The 14,723-nt window shown below is 39.3% G+C and overlaps 1 protein-coding gene across 11 annotated transcripts in view; it reads left to right on the forward strand.

The window, feature by feature from the left end:
- nfia (nuclear factor I/A) overlaps window positions 1-14,723 on the forward strand; it is a 170,762-nt gene that overhangs the window by 44,679 nt on the left and 111,360 nt on the right. The window lies entirely within an intron of this gene.

Below are 14,723 nucleotides of genomic sequence, written 5' to 3' on the forward strand. Positions count from 1 at the left end.
CTGCCTGCGCAATTATGCACCGCACAGATTTACTCCAAACCAAGTCGGAAGAAATGACCATCATTTGCTTTCTTCTGCCAGTTTATACATTTCCCGAATAAATACGACTTGAGCACAGGGACTGACGTTTGGCAGAAAATACAATAGCATAACAAACCCACCACTACAAGCAGCCAGGCTCACTATTATTATTATTATGGCTCTTTTTTTATGCATCGGTTACAAACGCCGTTTTTTTTTTGCACAACTGCATGAAATCTGTATTTCTAATCCATTAGCGCGCATAATGCGAATAAAGGCCACAGGCTCCTTCAAGGCCTGGTTATTAGAAATACAAGTGACCGATTTGTGCGGTATAAAACAAAGCAGTACTAACTAAACCGACTGTCATTTTAGTTTAGCTTAAGCAGTACAGAGTAGATATCTGACAAAGAGACTTGTAATTGGCGGGAGGCGGCAAGGGATCCGTCTTTAACACAAAAACAGGCTTTCGAGCACCTTAATTTCATTTATTTCCTCTCACACGCATGTTGGCAGCAAATGCATCCGTTCTGTACGGACTAGACTTCGATGAGGCACAAATAAAAAAAGTTAAAACGCGGCATGACCCCAAGACCACAGAGATACAGCCGTGAGCGCGAGCTTATTTGCAGGTTGCAAAACGGTGGTAGCGTGTGAATTATTCCAACTAAAGGCCCGGGCCCTTTGAGCTTTTTGTAAAGATAAGTACGACTAACGTACACTGTCACTTTAAACACGTCTCCCCGCGGCTGCCGAATTCCTTCGTTTTGATCTTTTGAAAGCCTATTCAGCGGGGAGCCTATTTAGCGGCCTCGCTCCCGCTAACATCCTAATCGGCAAAGTTACCTTTTTTTTTATTCGGCGGCGATTGTGAATGGATGTCAGCTCGAGAACAAGAGGAAGGGAAACTCTCCTCTCAACTCTGACCCGATCAGATTTCCTCCGCTGTCTTATTTAAAGCAGCGGAGCGTTGCCGGAGCCCCCTTGATTAAAAGCCATGTGAAGAGAGGCTGACCTCATACGCAGATGGTGAAAGTGGGGCTTCTGAGAGGAACTAAAGTCGGTAATTAAATTTATCCCACAGTCTTGCCAGGGCAAAGGGGCGCAGGCCAGCAAACACACCCACTTCATCTGGACAACAACACAGCTGATATTGCCATCGATACTAGGAGGATTAGCTTGTGATTGACGGAGGAAACATTTAGCGTTGACCTCTGTAACGACGGGGGATTAAGAAATTCGGTTTACGACTTAACATTTAAGACTTTAAAATACCAGTTTGTAATTTTTTATATATTATACGTTTTTTTATTAGTGCAGAAATAAAAAAAAATTGTAAATTAATTTCTAAAAAAGTGTATATATTGTAGCTTGACCAATGGTGGGGTTTGAGGCGGGACCATTTGTTTAACCAATGGTGTTTCGTAACCCAATTATATTTTTTTGACACCTTACGCCAGTGGTTCTCAAACTGGGGGGCCCTTAGATGGTGCAAGGGGGCACCAGTTTTATGACATTTTATAAAATACTTGTATTTTTACCAAAAGCAATACAATTTACAATTTTTATATAATAAAGCTACGGGGTATTTTATGTCATTACATTTTTTTTGGGGGGGGGGCATGAAAGAATGCACCGTACACAAGGGAAAGTTTGAGAACCACTGCCTGACACACCTTAACGTGAGGTTTATAAAACATCTGAAAATTGTTTCTCTATTGGATTATATTTCTTAAATTGTTGCATTTATTATTTAAATATATTTTTTAGTCGATCCTTAAAAATCTGTTAAAAGACAACAACATAATGATTTCTATTAAAAAGACACACGTGGTGCTAGTAAAAAGGACACACGAGTACGGCTAATTTACGACAGTAGCACTCCGCACGTGGAAGAGGTCACGGCTTAAGATGTTAAGGTCACGACCCCATTTTCATAGCATTTGACCCCCTAGATAAACATCCACTCCCATTAGCAGCCAGTCAAGCGGAGGGCAAGCTTTGGTTTTGGGTTGTCACCTTGACCTCCACATAAAACAGGTGGTTTTGTTTGGGGCACAGAAAGCAGTGTGCCGTCTTAAACCAGACTAAAGAGGCTAATAGCCGCGAAGACCCGGACTAAAGCTCCTTTTAAAAGGCAGTTCTTTTCACATTATGAAGATTCATTTGCTGCAAATTTGTAAAGAGGTGTTAAATTAAATTAAAATTAAAGCTGATGATTTTTTTCGCAATTTAAAAAATAAACATAAAAAATATGACTAAGTGTGAAAAGTAAGATTAAGAGGTAATGGATATAAAAAAATTAATACACATACAGTCATCAAAATTTATTAGAAAAAAAAAAAACAATAACAATAAAGGTCTATTCAAACACTTTGAAATCCATGTATTGGTATTTTTCAGCTTAATGCCCTTTGAACTGTAGTTGTGTCTCATTGCCCTGTGTTTTCAATCTCGCTTCACAATGGAAGGATACCGCTGGTGTAGATAGATAACAAACCGTAGACTCGGCATGTGTGGACATTTCCAGAATGGCTGATAGATACTTACATTGAACTTACCTTAAGTGACCCGCACTGCAACCGGTTACGTTTGTAAAGATGTCTGACCCACTTCCCTTTGAGCTCTTAAACAGATTTAGCGTCTTTCAAGTTAGCTTTGTGCGCATATGTGTGCAAAGTTTTTTTTTTCTGTGAATTCATATCAAGTTCTGTGAAGTGGGCTTAATGCAAGGGGGGATTGGACAATTTAGATCTGGTCAAAGACTTAAGCCAGGACATAAACGTAACCACATAGTTAAGTTAAATCAACATAGTTTTTTTTTTATATCGCCAGTAACCGAATCCACTTACTGTATCCAGATATCTTCAGGCTGACTTTTGGCCCATCTTGTGTTACAGCCGTTTTTTATTCCCTGCCTTTCCACAGGCTGAGGAATAACAATAATTTGGCTCTATTTAAAGCGATTGTGGGATAAACCACAGCCTTTGTTGTGGTTACTGCAGTACACACTGTGGGTTGGGACATCCCCACCCCCTCGCACCCATCCTCTCATACTTCTCCGCGCGCTTGTTTCGGCTTCTCGTTTGCCTTGGTAATCCCAACAACCATCCTTATAACAATGCCCATTAAAAATGAGATTGTTGGCCATTCATAAAAACACATTGTTGCTCGCATTGTGCAAAACTACCCCAGCTTTACCCTGGCACCTGACCAATGTTGAAGGACCAATGAAAGGATACTGCAGAGTCAGTTTTAATATCGTTGCGTTTGACCGGCCTTTGAACCAAGTTTCTGCTGCAATGTGATTGGATTAAACAAAGCAGATGGTTTTGGGAGAGGGAACACTGTAAGATGATTTTGTTGCACAGCACTTGCCTTTGGTGGGTAGATTTCTCCTAAACCCGATTGCGAGGCAAATTCGTGTAATCCGTTTAATGTGCATTGTCAGTGCCGATCTTTCCTTGCAGATTTGGACCGTATTCGTTGGCTTCAGTTGTTGGGTTTCAAATGTCAACAGTCTCTAAACAAAACCGTACACAGGGATTTTTTTCGCAGTCGACTATTAATGTCATTTTTTTCATTCGTATTGATTTACAATCCAGCTCATCTTTTTGGTGTTTTTTCCTTCTTTTCTTTGCAAGTAAATTGATTTACACACCAGATCATCACACACGATTTCTCCTCTGACATAAGAGCAGCACGGGGAGTCCAGTAAGAGATTTGGAGTAAGCAGACAGTGGGCAGTAATCTAGATCTGTGTGAGCGGTACACCTGTGCTACGGGCTTACCGCCGTCCCCCTGTGTAGAGAGGCAGGAAAGGTAATGGTAGGGGTTGGCACCAGTCAGTTTTTGCTAATTAGTTTTGTATTAACTCCTCAGTCGTCCCAGCGCACAGGCACTGAGAGAGAAATGGGCCCCGTGATGGGCGATCGGCTATTTTTATTTTAGTTTTTTTGTCCTTTATTCGCACATTTGTTTAATGCTTCCTGTGCTGAGGTAACCGTGAATTGCTTGCTGTTCGCATTACGTAAGGAAGAAGAGAAAATCTGCCGAATTGTTCAGTGTGGATTTGAAGAGGGTAAAATACGTGACTGTGTTTACGTTCGTTTTTCGAATTTGAAAATATTTGTACTAAAAATGCTGGGCTGTTTTAACCCATGGTTGGCTCAAATATGGACAAATCCAACCGTTTGGTTAAGGGAAATTATTAGGTTAATTTTAATGGTGTTTTCGTAACCCAATTTTATTTTTTGACACCTTACAAACTGGGTGCCGTGGCCCTCTTGGGGGCCCTGAGATGGTGCAAGGGGGCACCAGTTTTATGACATTTTATAAAATACTTGAATTTATCATACATTTTGTATAATAAAACCTCAGAAAAATAAGGCTACCAACCAAAAGCAATACATTTTATAATTTTTATTTTATAAAGTTTTTTGGGGGTGAGGTTTACAATATGTCTGATGGTAGTTTCTTTATTTTTGGTTTGTATTTCTTAAATTGTTGCATTTATTATGTAAATGTAATTTTTAGTCTATCCTTAAAAATCTGTTAAAAGACAACACCATAATGATTTCTATTAAAAAGACACACGTGGTGAGGTTGGCGCTAGTAAAAGGGGAATTTATTAGGTTAATTTTAACCCATTGTTCGGGTTTTCCGTAATTGACCTAATTTTTTTTAAAGTGGACATTTCACAAATATTTTTTTAAAATGTCAAATAAATCTTTGGTGTCCCCAGAGTACAGTTCAAGCTCAAAATACCATATAGATAATTTATATAGCATGTTAAAGTTGACACTTTGTAGGTGTATGCAAAAATTAGTTGATCTCTGCACTAAATGGCAGTGCCGTGGTTGGATAGTGCAGATTAAGGGGCAGTGCTATCCCCTTCTGACATCAGAGGGGGAGCCAAATTTCAATTACCTATTTTTTCACATGCTTGTAAAAACTGGTTTACCAAAACTTAGTTACTGGGTTGATCTTTTTCACATTTTCAGAGTTGATAGAAGCACTAGGGACCCAATTATAGCACTTAAACATGAAAAAATCAGATTTTCATCATATGTCTCCTTTAAAGTGAATTTTTAACAAAATGTAAAAGTTTTGGTCTATTTATTATATTTAGAACGAGCCAAAATGCAGATTATGCTTGCTAACTGGTCGTTGAAACTACTATCAAAATATATATATATATCGAAAATATAATAAACACACCAAGTGTTTTGCAAAATTCTGTAAATGCAACGTTTTGCAAACTCATGGCTCTGTCATACTGCATGAGGAAAGCGTGCATCGAGTGTCTGTTAAGGATCAAGCCGTTCTAGATTTCCAAAGAGCAGACATCTTGTTCATTACTGAACAGCAACTTTGGCTAACTTCTGAGAATGGAGCCTTTGTGCGCACATGCCAGTCAACAAGAGTGCCATTGTCTTAAGCAGCGGCCGGTAGCGAGCGAGGCATTGCAAGACCTTTGCCGTGAGGAACTTTGATTGTATTAAGTCTTGCCGAGGACTTCATTAGAATGTTGAGACGGCTCACGTGCGGCGCAGGCACACTGGACAAAATAGGAACTAAGCATTTTGCAAATAATGCCATAGAAGTGCCGTTTCTTTTACTATAATTCTTTTCTTGCTAAAATTCAATTCGTCAACTGGGGTGTTTGCACGGTTTATGATTATGCTGTAAATGGGAGTCCGTGTTTAATAAGCTGTTAATGGTAATCTACCAGTGGCCATCACGGATTGCAATACAAAGAAGCTCATGTTAAATCGTTCGTGTGTACCAATGCAGAAAAGAAACCTAAGTGAAGTGCAGGAATGCGTTGTCCTCTATCTGTACATTCTGCAGCGAAGGAAAGTCGTAAAACAAACCCTAGCAACCAAAAGCCTCTTTAGCTGTACTTAAACTGGGTTTAAATGGACAGACTGAGCAATTTTCATGACTAAATCTCTACTTGAACTGAATCTGTTCCTTCTTGTCATGTGATTGGAGATTGATCCGAGTAGTCACCCTGCGTTATAAAGCTTGATCTGTATATCACTGCCTATCGATCTGCAGAATGTTTGCAGCGGTGACGCAATGACCGAATGATGCTGGGCCTCGCACATTAATGCATTCAGCAGCACACACTTGTTTTTGAGTTTGCGAATGGCACGTAAGTTTCAACATGAGCAAGTACAATGCAAGAGGTTTTAAAAGCTGGGCCATTGCCTTACTCCAATTTACAATGGGAAACTTAAATGGTTAATAAGCTCAGATATGTGAGACTGAACCACAAAAACATAATCCGATTAGACCATTAGCATCACGCTAAAAAATAACCAAAGAGTTTCTATATTTTTCCTATTTTTTAGCGTGATGCTCATGGTCTAATCAGATTCAATGAATCTTTTATCAATTCTAGGGGAGTTAGAAAATGAGCAAATAAAAAAAAGTGGAGTGTCCCTTTAAAGTAGTCCAAATGAAGTCCTAATCAACACATATTACTAATGATATATACATTTTTGATATATTTACTAAAGATCTTCATGGAACATGATCTTTACACCTATTTAATTGCTAAAAAAATCAAGGTTATTTTGTGTAATTGGTATAATACAATGTGTTTGCGTGGTTTAAGTAAAAAAAAAAAAACATTTTTGTAGCTCCAGATTTCACTCTCTTCCTGAAATGCACAGATGAATTTGAAATGCGCTGTCTCTGATTGGCCAGCTAATCTGTACGTTGTGATTGGCCTGAATACCTCTAACGTCAACAGGAAATATGACGCTCCTTACCATGTTTGAAAGATTCGCCCACAATCCAATGCTAACAGGAGTTAACATGCAGGCTTACAGTCTGAAGCGGGAGGAATTATGATAATGTGTGTACAATCTGTGCATTTGTTGTAGTCCAAGAAAAGAGATTTACGTTGGAGACGATAACTCGCTTCATCGTTTACTTTGGGGTTTGTACCTTTTGCATATCGTTAACATGCTAATACGCACTTACACACCAACGGAAATGTAAAAACGTGAATCGGAGGATAGGTTCCCTTTAACATCTTAAGGATTTATGGCATAAAACATGTATAATTTTGCTATAGCTACAAATATACCATTGCGACTTATGATTGGTTTTCTGGTCCAGGGTCACAAATCAGGTACCATTTTATGGAAAATGTCAAATTACTTTGTTTGACTTCAGTTTACATAAATATTAGTAAAGTAACCTCCAGTTTATGTTTTAAACAGAGATGGCGCTAGAAAGCTTTCAATAATTTAATCTAATAATATCTTCTTTGTTTAATCAATTAATAATATATTTGTCTGTTACTCAAATTTCATTTTTTTGGTCTTTGTCAGTACAGATCTGAACTACTGCCCCAACATTAAGAAATATTTGTGTTAAGCCTAGCTTTAATAAACAGTCAGGTATCATGAAATCCTTTTTTCGAGCCAGTATCTAGCGGCCAGTAGATGAATTTCAGTGTAAGTCACTTCCATGTTGTCTTCCCGATTTTAAGCCATGTTGGCTCAAATATGAACAAACCCAACCAGTGGGGTTAAAGTCAATTCTAGGTTCATTTTAACCCAGTGTTCGGGCTTGTCCATAATTGACCGAGTGAATGTTTAAACCAATTTTGGTCCATTTATCAGAATGAAGTTGACCTACTATCAATATGGCCCTGGTATCATGAAAGCGCCAATCCCAGTGCCAGGAGAAGAATGCCAATCCAATGATTGAGACACGGGCCGCCATTGTGTGCCATAGCCGTTCGGTCCGATTATAAAGGAGAGCACAGACATGAAACGGGACAGCTGTGAGTGTCTATAGGGGATAGTTGCTACAGATGGTAAAAGAAGTGGAAAATAAAGTACCGTATGGCTGGTAAAATATAGAAGAAAGACTGGGGGGATGTTACTGAACACCATTCTCTCATGATGTTGTTGTTGTTGTTGTTGTTTGCGTGTGTGCGTGGTTGTGTTAAAGAGAATGCGTTACCTCAATTGCTCGTCTGCCCCAAAACCCGTTATGACCATCTGCTGCTGAGCAATGCACAGATTTATTTCTTTACACTGTCTGTGACTGACATGTGTTAGTTTCTAGTCAAAAATCCCTCTTTTTCACAGGATTTCATTGCTTTATATTTAGATTAGGGATATTATTATATTTGCATGCGATTTGAGGGCTTGATTTGTGATATTTTTAGCTAAAATATTAAGTTCTCCCTTATTTGTAAGTCACTTTGGATAGATGCGTCTGTTAAATTAATACAGTAATTGACTAATCTCATTCACAGCCGTATTTTCAATATTAGCAGGTTGTTTTCTTACATATTGGGTTTTTAGTTTCAGGTTGCTTAGGGTGTAGTGTTGTTGAAACAGTATTGTGAATTAGTTTTGACGTGAGCTTTTGTCCGATCGAATTTTTCTGTCATTTCAGAATCAAATCCGAATCAAACGCTAGAGTTCGGGAAGATAATTTGTTGAAGTTGATGTTTTAGACGGCCATCTTTTCAAAATCCGACTGCGTACGTACCAAACTCTTTCCAGTATTTTCGAAACACTACAGGCTAACCATATGTCAACAACAAATACAGCGTTCTCCAAACGAGGTTACGTTTCGCATTATGTTTTATTTCACATTCGTGCCGTCAGATGTTGTTTTTAATTATTGAAAGCAGAAGGAGGGGGTTGGACTAAGTATGGAATTGACTTTAAATTATTGAACTATTTATCCCCAGAACTGCCCCGAGTCGCTCCATCTGTCTGCTTTGCGGAAATATAAATAAATAAGCAAATAAGGATAATAGGGCTATGGCGCACTCCTAAGCCAGACCCCGAGTCCTGGCACGGACCTGTTCCTCATTTCTGCGGCGAGCGTGGCACCCCTTCAGCTTCGGCTGAACACGCTCCCAATTAGCCTGTTCGCTCCTGCTCTGGATTTGGATAGAATGTAAATACAGCCCTTTTACGGGAGACGTGAATGGCAGAGCGATGGCGTTTGGAGGGAATGAAGGAATGTCGAAAAAAATTCCCATTGATTAGGCCTGCAATCTTTCAACGCCATGCCAATGCAAAGCAACATGAGATGGATTTGTTTTAAAGGCAGTCTGTGTGTTGATAGAAGTTGTTTTCATTACTATAGATACAAAATTGTCGACTTAGCATGCTAGTTAGCATCACTCAATAAGAAATTAACGACTTTTTTGGGAATTGCACAAAAATAGTTATTGTTTACGACGTATTGCCGACCTGTTGGGACCTCTCCTCCGTCCCCTTTAAATTTACAGAGCGGCGCGCTCTTCACAAGCAACATCTCCGGCTGAGTTTTACCCACACTTCAATCCCACAACTGTTTTCACAGACAAAACAATAGCGCCACTTGATTAGCTGTGAACCATCTGGGAACGGCGAGCTGTGTGACCAAGCTAATTGGTTAGATTTCAAAAAGAATGGAGGAGACCCTCTCATCGCACGCATGTTTGAATGAGCCCCCCCCAAACCGCAAGTTGTGTTCCTCTCCCCCCCACCGCTTTTGTTATACGTTCCCAGCGATGATCTGTAGTCTTAAGACTAATGAGCCAGGGCTGGGAAACCTCACACTCACATGGGGTTTGTGTTACTTCACAGTTGGGAAACAACTGGCGTTCTAGAATGTGGAACTCTGTTGTGAAATATACACTGTTGTTTAGAGATTCTTATGTCGAGGTTCGAAGCGTTATTAATGGGCCAGAAAGTACGCACCGTATACTGTAGTCTAATATTAATTAGACGGTACACAGGTTACAGCGCCACCTGTTGGCCTTGGTCGCCTGTGGCCACCAGAGACCAGTGGTTGTGGTGATTTACCAGAGTTAACCACCATTTAAGCAGTCTGCAATAGCATATTGCATTAACACGTAATTAAATTGATATGATATAACAGGTGCGCATAAATTAAATCAAGAAAATCTCATAGTCAATGGATTGCAGGGATTTTGACTGTGGGTAAGTGTTATTCTCTGCTTAAATGCTATGCGATAAAAATTTAAGGCTAGAATAATTACATTTTTTATCGTACATATAAATTATTAGTTAGCTAAAATGTAGTAAATAGTCACATTAAAGGGGCCATGGCATAAAAAATTTGACTTTTTCCATGTTTAAGTGCTATGACTGGGTCCCCAGTGCTTCTATCAACTTTGAAAATGTGAAAAAGATCAACCCAGTAACTTAGTTTTGGTAAACCATTCTCTACAAGCACATGAAAAAATAGGTCGTTGAAATTTGGCTCTCCTTATGATGTCATAAGGAGCTCTTATTATAATAATACCGCCCCTTAATCTGCACTGTCCAACCACAGCACTGCCATTTAGTGCAGAGAAAAGCACAATTGAGTTTTAATTGCAACAAACCACCATCATTGTGCATTTCGGATATTTTAGAAAATGTTTTAGAACTTTCAGTTGATTAAATGTAATGTTACGGGGTCCACAACCTTCAAGTCCAAAAAAGTGCGTCCATCCTTCACAAATTAAATCCAAACGGCTCCAGGATGATAAACAAAGGTCTTCTGAGGGTAATCCGCGCGGTGTTGTTGTATCCATATTTAAAACTTTATTAACGAAAATAACTACCTTCCGGTAGCGGCGCCGTCTTAGACTCCTTTGTATTCAGGAGAGTATTAGCTTTTTAGTGACGTATGACAAATTCGGAGGGCGGGGGCACAGAGCAGCAGCAGAGTAGCCTCCGTAGGCTGTGTAAGCTCTCATCCTGAATGCGGACGCGACTAAGATGGCGGCGCTACCGGAAGGTATTTATTTTCGTTAATAAAGTTTTAAATATGGATATTTCTACAACAACACCGCGCGGATTACCCTCAGAAGACCTTTGTTTATCATCCTGAAGCCGTTTGGATTTATTTTGTGATGGATGGACGCACTTTTTTTGGACTTGAAGGTCGTGGACCCCGTAACATTACATTTAATCAACTAAAAGATCTAAAACATTTCCTAAAATATCCGAAAATGTGTTTGTCTGAAAAACGATGGACATATGCAATTGAGACAGCTTGGGGGTGAGTAAATCATGGGTTTAATATCATTTTTGGCCGAACTATTCCTTTAATGAAGCATTAGGACAGTTTAATACTAATAAGGAAGTTTTGAGACGTAGTTTTAGATGTACATTCTGGGTCACTTAAGGTTTAACTTCGCAATAATGATTGGTGAAACATTCATGAATTTAGGAGTTAAATTCGACTTTTTGTTATATATTTTTCTGTTCGGGCATCTTTAACCACATACCCAATTTTTTTATATTTACCTTGCTGTAATTTTGTTTAATTCGTTTATGGATTGAAGCACAAATATTGTGTTATCTGTGGCAAAGGCTAGCAGTCTATTTGGAATATTGACTTTTTCCACTGAAATGTTACAGGTATGGAGCTTTTCCTGTGGGATAAACCAGACATGATCCACCCACTCATGACTGCAATTCACATTTGCTGTGAGCCATTATCTGCCCTACTAATGGGAGGAGCCAATGTACAGTTCAAAGTCAAACATAAAAAGATAAGGCCACAGTCAGACTCTGGATTTTTTATTGTAACCAACCCGATTGCTCCTGGTGTGACCATGCAGGCAAAAATGGGCCTTTTTCTTTTTTACAATATAACTTTTTAACACGTCTTTGTTTCAATGGATGTCAATCTTCTAGAATTAATCAATTTTTGCGTAACAATTTTTTTTGGGTAGATTCCTTTTGTACCACCTTGTTGGCACAACCAAATAGCTTCAATACCAAGGTAACATGCATACTGATAAAAAAAGACCCTATAGATTGAATACACTGTAATTCACTTTGGATTAAAGCATCCGCCAAATAAGTAAAAATGTAAATTTAACGATAAAGTATTACTTCCTACACCCAAACCTTCAACCATTGTGTTGGAAAGCTTGTGCAGTGCAGATGAGATCCAAACCATAGAGTCCTAGTCTCACATCCTTTTTTCTTATGGCCAAACCCCACACACGTAGGGACAAACGCTGCTCCTGTGTCCCGGGAATCTTCAGACCTCCACTCTGCGGCTTCCTGCTAATTAAATTCCAAGGCTGTCCATTAGATGGATAGAGTGAGCGCAGTGCTGACTCAACACAGGTACGGCAGCACCATGTAATAGGGAGGGGAACTCAAGTGCCCAGGCAATTCATTTGGACCCCTTTTTACACATCCCTGGGTCAACACATGCTTTCAAGGGTGGAAAAAGAGGGCAGATAGAGAAGCAGATAAGCTAATATCTTCCAAATGCTTACATTCTTAAACGGACAATGTGTCCTCTACAGAGTTGTGAGATCAGAAATGCATTGGTCATATGTGTTGCAGGAACTGAGTTTGATCCTTTTAGTTTAGCATCACAGTAGTGCAGTAAAAATTATGGATATTTTGGTTAAGGAATATCGCAGCAGCTTAAAGTTTTCTAGACCGGATTAGCCAAAGGAGGTCATCTAAAGGTCTCGAAACGAAGAAAAGCTGGTCACCAGTAAGGGAGCAAGTGTCGAAATGAAGTCTGTAATTTGGTTGGTCAGAGTTTGGATGCAGGCCCAGACTGACTTAGCTGGATGCTGTGCTGGATGCTACGCCAAGCCGTGGAGGCTGGGCTGTCGATACGTCATACTCTCTTACGTGCGTTCATGTCAACAGGCGTGTTCGCTTTAGGTCCAAAGCTAAATTGACCGCAGAAAATGAGGTAGAAACAGTTCTTAGATTTGTTGTTTCTGCTGTTGTTTGTGCGCAAGATGCAACAAGAATTTGTGGATGTTCAATAGCCATAGTAAACATAAAAGTTTTCTTATTTTTTGTATTTTCTTAGAGTCGCTGTCAAAAGGTTGACATGACACCCGCTTTACATTACTACAAATCAAACATTTGCAAATTTGCATAATTGAAAGTTTCCGATTTATTCAGATTTTTGTTTTTATCTGTGATAAGCCTTATGTTTTATTCTTTAGCTTTTAAACTTATCCAAGTAGGGATGCATAACGATTAATCGCGATTAATCTATAGCAGAATAAAAGTTTTTGTTTACATCATATAAGTGTGTGTACTGTGTATAATAACTTTGTATAGGTAAATGCACACACATCCATGTATATATTTACACAGTTCACACACATATATAATGTAAACAAAAACTTTTATTCTGCTATAGATTAATCGCGATTAATCGTTCACAAAATTAAAACTAACATTTTTTATTTTTGCATTTAATGATAAATAACATTTTAATTAACAATCACAACGAGCCGTATTCCCGTTTCTTTTAAGCTTTAATGGCCCACAACTCTCTTCCTTGTGAAAGAGTTAAACTCGAAAAGCCCCAACTAACAAAACGCCGGCTGTGCAGGCAAAAAACATCGAAAAATGAGAAAAAAAACCAACAAAACTTTACTTCCCGTCTCCAATTAGCATGTGAATCGCCATTCATTCATTTATGTTCCATTATAACCTCATGAGTGCCCGTTTCTAAGGGCCTGCCCAGCAAGGGTTGCGCACTAAAGCTTTGGCGAAGATTTAGCGTCGAGCAGAAAGCGCACCTATTTCTCCCATCAGCTCCGGTGGGGCAGAGGTGACGTTACGCACCAGGCCAGCGCTCGGGCAAAAGACAGTAGTCAGCGCCCTACAGGGAGGCACAGGGCACAAGTGAAGTTGTATGTGCGTGGAAAGGATGATTGAAGAGGGGAGGGGTGCAGCTGGCTCCCCCAACCTTCCCATTCCCACACTCCCATTCCAATGGGCTGGTTTGTACTGGTGTATTCGAATTCACCAATTGCCTAATTAACATCTCATTTGCATAACTTGTTGCACCCGTCTCTCCTTCGAAACAATGCGGCCCGACTGAAGAGAACTAATCCTTTCTCTTTCGCAATTAAAACAGGCCGTCCAAAACTGCCCGGTGTTTTTCATTATGTTTGTTTCTTCTTTCCAAAATTTTACTTTACTTTATGACTTCATTTCTTGGAAAAAGTATTGCTGGAAAACTAGGTAATGATTTAAATATTTTCTCTTTTATATTGATTTAATTAAATGTTCCTATTTTTACACATTAATATATTAATCATCATTCCACATATCATTATTAAAAAACTAAATGATAAATAGACCGACCTATTTTGTCTGTGCAGTAGCAAATGAGAAAAATATGGATTGTGTATGAAAATTGTATTCAAACCAGATGCGAAGCCTGGCATGCGGTCATATCTTGCAATGATGCGACAGGACCACAGTGCTTCTGCAAACCCTTTGGCTCGTACGACTTTTCCACAATTCACGCTCCGATAAACCTTTCTCTGTATACCACAACTTTTCTCAACCAAAAAAAAAAAAACAGGCCCAGTGAAAAACCCCAGTTAACTCTTATTCCTTGACGCGTAGGCCACCGAGTGCTTGAGGTTATGTTGAAACGTGCACGTATGTTTCATCAATCAGAAAGTCGAAGTCAAAATCACCGCCTTGTTCGACTTCTGTTACATAATTTTTTCTTTTACATTTTTTACCCTGCCACTGTGGTTATCCCAGGTCGAATACCAGACATGGAATATTTATACCCCAAAAACAAAGCAGATGCATTCGTTCCTCAGGCTTTCCTTTAAGGTTGAAAGGGAAACCAAAGGGGAGCGCTCTGGACTGCCCTGTAGATTTTTTTCGACCGCGAAACACATGAAGACAAGTGCT

This window comes from Paramisgurnus dabryanus, chromosome 24, assembly GCF_030506205.2.
Source record: "Paramisgurnus dabryanus chromosome 24, PD_genome_1.1, whole genome shotgun sequence".
In the NCBI taxonomy this organism is placed as follows: Eukaryota; Metazoa; Chordata; class Actinopteri; order Cypriniformes; family Cobitidae; genus Paramisgurnus; species Paramisgurnus dabryanus.